Source organism: Coenobita brevimanus, chromosome 116 (assembly GCF_032717465.1).
Source record: "Coenobita brevimanus isolate Jiangsu-jjx chromosome 116, ASM3271746v2, whole genome shotgun sequence".
Classification (NCBI taxonomy): domain Eukaryota; kingdom Metazoa; phylum Arthropoda; class Malacostraca; order Decapoda; family Coenobitidae; genus Coenobita; species Coenobita brevimanus.
The window spans coordinates 30463109-30468201 of NC_137069.1; positions in this window are offsets into that span (position 1 = coordinate 30463109).

A 5093-nucleotide genomic window follows, 5' to 3' on the forward strand; every position below is an offset into this window, starting at 1 on the left:
AAGGACCATTTGGTCTGTTGTTGTTTGCTTTCCTTTGTATTCCTTTGCATTCCTTTATATTCCCCTGTTCTCCCTTCCCCCTCCCCTCTTCTCCCGTCCGCTTCCCCTCTTCTCCCGTCCACCGTCCCTTCTTCTCCCTTAACCATGTGCGTTTCATCCCCCCCTTTGGTTTCAGTCACTATGTTCCCCCCCCCCCTCTCTTCCCCTCACCCCATGTTCCTCTGCCTCCCTCCACCTCATTCCCCTCCTGTCCCTTCCCTCATCTCCTCTCTTCCCTCCCTCCCTACTTCCCCCTCCCTTTTGGTATTCATCCCTCCTCCCTACCCATAAATCTCTCCAATCACTTTAATTCCTCTACACCCTTCCCCTATATATATATATATATATATATATATACACCATATTACTGGTGTCCTCTGTTCATAAAATATCAGTAACAGTTAGACTTGAACAGCTGTAGGTTGAAATTTGGAGGGAAACAACTCTGGGGAAGCGAGTTCCAGAGAGATGCAATTCGGGGAATGAAAGAATTCAGATAGGCAGAAGTTCTGCAATATGGTTGAGTGACATTCCAGTCATGAGCGCTACCAGATGCCCGTGTAGCACGAGGGAAGGCATGGAGAGGTGGCACCATAGACGCAACTTCGTCTGAGCATTTGCCAAAAAAAATATCTGTAAAATAATGCAAGGGAGGCAACATTCCTTCTTACTTGCAGGGGAGGTAGTTTATTTGTAATGGCAGGGTTGTTAATAATTCTAGCAGATTTGTTCTGAATTTTATCTACTGTAGTTGTTTTAATGCAACCTCTCCACATCCATTCCACAAGGGTGAGCAATATTCAAGCTGAGAGCGCACATGACTCTTATAAATTATAGTTAACTGCTCATCAGCGAAGAAGTTATGGATTCTGTACAATAATCCAAGTTTCTCTGAGGCGGTTTTAGCAAGTGATCTAACATGAGAGGTCCAGCTGAGGGTATTGTTAAGTGAGACACCAAGAATTTAAATACTTTTGGAGATGGGAATATTTGTAGCATTGAAGGTAATGTACGAATCTGGCAATATATGTCTGTTAGTAAACTGTATATATTTAGTTTTACTAGCATTAAAAGGGACAGGGTCGTTTTGTCCCCATTCACTGATCGTAGAGAGTCTTGATTTATGGAGGTGGCTGTACTGAGTAGAGGTAGAGATATTAGACTTTGTAAATGGGTGTCTGAGTGTGAATGAACTATGTAGTGTTGAGTCACCTGCGTTTCATCCCCCTTCTTCCACCCATCTCTTCTCCACCCTTCCAGTCTCTCTCTCCACTTCCCCCCATTTCTTTTTATCCCGTCTTCTTTTTCCTCTCCTCTGCTGTACCCGCCACCACTCCCTCCCCTCCCATCTATTCACTCCCCTCTTCCCCCTCCCCTCTCCTCTTTTAACTCCCCTCTTCCCCCTCCCATCCCCTCCCTCCCATCTGTTCTTCCTCCCTTCTCTTCCTTTCACCATTTTTTTCCACCTCTTCCTCCGCTTTACTGTATTTTTTTTTCCTCTCTCAACCCCCATCCTTCCCCCTCCTTCCCTTCCCTTCTCTTCCACCTCCCCTTCTCTGGACTTTCTTTCTCTTTCTCTCTCTCTCTCTCTCTCTCTGTCTTCCTTCCCTTACCTTCTCTTCCCCCTCACCCTCTATTTGCTTCCTGTTTCTCTCTTCCATCCTTCAGCTCTTCACCTTTCCTTCCTTTCCTCTCCATCTCCCCTCCCTTCTCCCCTTTCCCCTCCCCCACATTCCATTCTCCTCTGCTCCGTTCCCCCTTTCCTTTCCTTCTTTCCCACACCGCTCTTTCCCCCATTTATCTCTTTCCCCCGTTCCTCTTTCCCCCAATTCCTCTCTTTCCCCCAATGCCTCTCTTTCCCGCCATTCCTCTCTTTCCCCCAATGCCTCTCTTTCCCGCCATTCCTCTCTTTCCCGCCATTCCTCTCTTTCCCCCCATTCCTCTCTTTCCCGCCATTCCTCTCTTTCCCCCCATTCCTCTCTTTCCCCCCATTCCTCTCTTTCCCTCCATTCCTGTCTTTTCTTTCCATTTCTCTCTTTTCCCTCATTTCTCTCTTTTCTCCCCATTCCTCTCTTTTCTCCCCATTCCTCTCTTTCCCCTCATTCCTCTCTTTCCCTCCATTCCTCTCTTTCCCCTCCATCCCTTTCTTACCCCTCTATCCCTCTCTTTCTGTCCCCCCTGTTTCTCTTTTTATCATATCCCCCTCTTCTGTACCCCTCTTCCTTTCCCTCACCCCTCCACCCTTCCCCATCCTTATTTCCCTAAGCCCTTTCCTCCCCCACTATACCCCCTCCTGCCATCCCTCGTCCTTTCAACCCTTCTTTTCTTCAATCCTCCCTCCCATTTTCCCTCCCTACCTGTTTCCCTCCATCATATTCCTCCTTCAAGTTTATCTACCCCTATCTTTGCTCTCACCCACCCCACTATTCGCATCCCACTCCCTCCCACACCAATATCCCCACCCTTCCTTCCTCCTACTCACCCTCCCTCCTTTCTCCCCAGTCCCGTCCCCCCCATCCCTGCTCCTCCCTTACCCTCCTTCTCGAACCCTTCCTTCCATCCTCCCATATTTTCTCCCATCCTATCCCCCCAGCCCCTCCTTTCATCTTGTGTTCCCCTCCCATCCTCTTTATCCCCCTCCCATTTTCCTGTCCCCCCATCCATCTTCCTTATCCTGCCTCCCAAAATTCCTCCTCCGTCTCCCATCCTCCTATTCCCTCCCATCTTCCCTATTCCCTTTCCCATCTTCCCTATCTCCCTCCCAACTTGCCTCACCCCCTCCCATCTTCCCTAACCCCCTCCCATCTTCCATAACCCTTTCTCATCTACCCTAACCCCCTCCCATTTTCCTGTCCCCCATCCCTTCCTTCTATCCCCCTCCCATCCTCTCTGTCCTCCATCCATCATCCTCTCCCGCTTCCATCTTCCCTATCCCTCATCCTATCTCTCATCCTATCTCTGCTTCCCTCTCATTCTTCCTCCAACCCCCACCTTTCTCGTTTTATCCTACCCTCCCTGCTCACAACCCATCCTTCTTTCTCCCTCCACCCTCTCCTTCTCTCCACCCTATCCCTCCATTTCCTCCTCTTCTCCTGTTCCTTCGTTCCATCCATCCTTCCCTCATTTCACCGTATCCCTTTCCGTTCTCTCCTTCAGATCACATATTTTTCATCTCTCCTTCCCTCTCCTCACCCACCACTCCATCCTTCGTTCCTCCTCCTCCTCCTCCTCCTCATCATCATCATCAGCATCATCAGCATCTTTTCCATTCTTTCTTCCCTGCTTCCCTTGCTGCCTATTCCACTTTCTTTCCCTTCCCCTCCCTCTCTCCCTACTCTTCATGTATTCTTGTCCTTCTCCCTCCCTCTCTCCCTTCCCTCTCTCTCCCTTTCCTCTTCCCCCCTTCCCTCCCTCTCTCTCTCTTTTCTCTTCCCCCCTTCTCCTCCCTCACCTCACCCTATCCCTTCTCTTCCCTCCCTCCCTCCTTTCCTCAGTCATATCAGGCCAAGAGATTGATTATCTTCTCTCAAAAAACCCTGACTTACTTTCTTGGTGATGGTGAGGGAGATTGAGAGGGGGATATAGGGTGATGATGATGATGATGATGATGATGATGATGATGATGATGATGATGATGATGATGACGATGATGGTGGTTGTGGTGGTAATGTTGACTGTGATGATGATGATGATGATAATGGTGATGGTGGTGACGATAATGGTGTTGGAGTGGTGATGATGGTGATGATGATGAAGAGGAGGAGGAGGAGGAGGAGGAGGAGGAGGACATAATAAAAAAAAACAAAGATAACAAAAACAAGACAACAGCAAATTCACTAACCCATGAGACGCAAAGACAACAAAAACAAAAGAAGGAAAGACAAACAAACAAACAAATCAACAAGAACAAAAGAAACAAAGGCTTAATTACGAAAGAAAACAAACAAGAAACAAAAAGAACCAACACACTACATATCAAGCAAAAACAAGAGAAGCAGCAAACAAATAAACAAGACAATTAATAAAAAAACAAGACAGAAGCAACATAGCAGACAAAAAAAAATGGGACTGCAACACACACACACACACACACACACACACACACACACACACACACACACACATCTCAGGCCACAACGTTGCTCTCTTGCGGTGAGGCGAGAGTCAGCCACACTCTTGATAGTTTTACCAATATCGGCCTCTCTACCAATATCGGCCTCTCTCTCTCTCTCTCTCTCTCTCTCTCTCTCTCTCTCTCTCTCTCTCTCTCTCCTCACCCACTTTTCCAAAATCCATTTTTACACCCTTCGTCCCCATACACTTCATCTCAATACGAATATACCGGTATGGGGGAGGCGGTGGCTCAATCGGTAGAGAGGTGGCTTGCGGTCCTACCGGACCCAGGTTCAAATCCCGCTGGGGCAGGGAACAGTTTAAGGATTTGAATTTCATAAAAATCAGGCTTTACTGATCTACCAGAAGACCCGCCGACATGTCGTAAAAATACCCCCGCTAATACCAATACACCAGTCCTGTATGAGACAGCCCTAGCATGTATTCAGTATGGACGGTGGGTGTTAGCGCCGAAGTGGTGACATGCAGAGGTGTGCGGTACGTAGGAGAACTACTGGGCCTTGATAGCAGGCTGTGAAGCCTATGCCCGGAGTTGGTCACATAAAAAAAAAAGAAAAAAAAATGTATGCTTATGTATGTATATGTATGTATGTATGTGTGCGTATATGTATGTGTGTTTGTATGTATATATGTATGTATGCGTATGTATGTATGTATGTGTGTGTGTACGAATATACTGTGTACGTCAGTTTTTATCCCCTACGTATCCATAGCCTGCCTTTACTTTGTTCCTTGTTCACATTGTTCCTACGTCTGTTCCAATCAGTACGCGAACGATCAATGGCCGTGTGTGTGTATGTGTGTGTGTGTGTGTGTGTGTGTGTGTGTGAAAAGAATCAGAAGAGGCAGGAGGATTGTGTGTCAGTGTGTGTGTGTGTGTGTGTGTGTGTGTGTGTACACACACACACACACACACACAT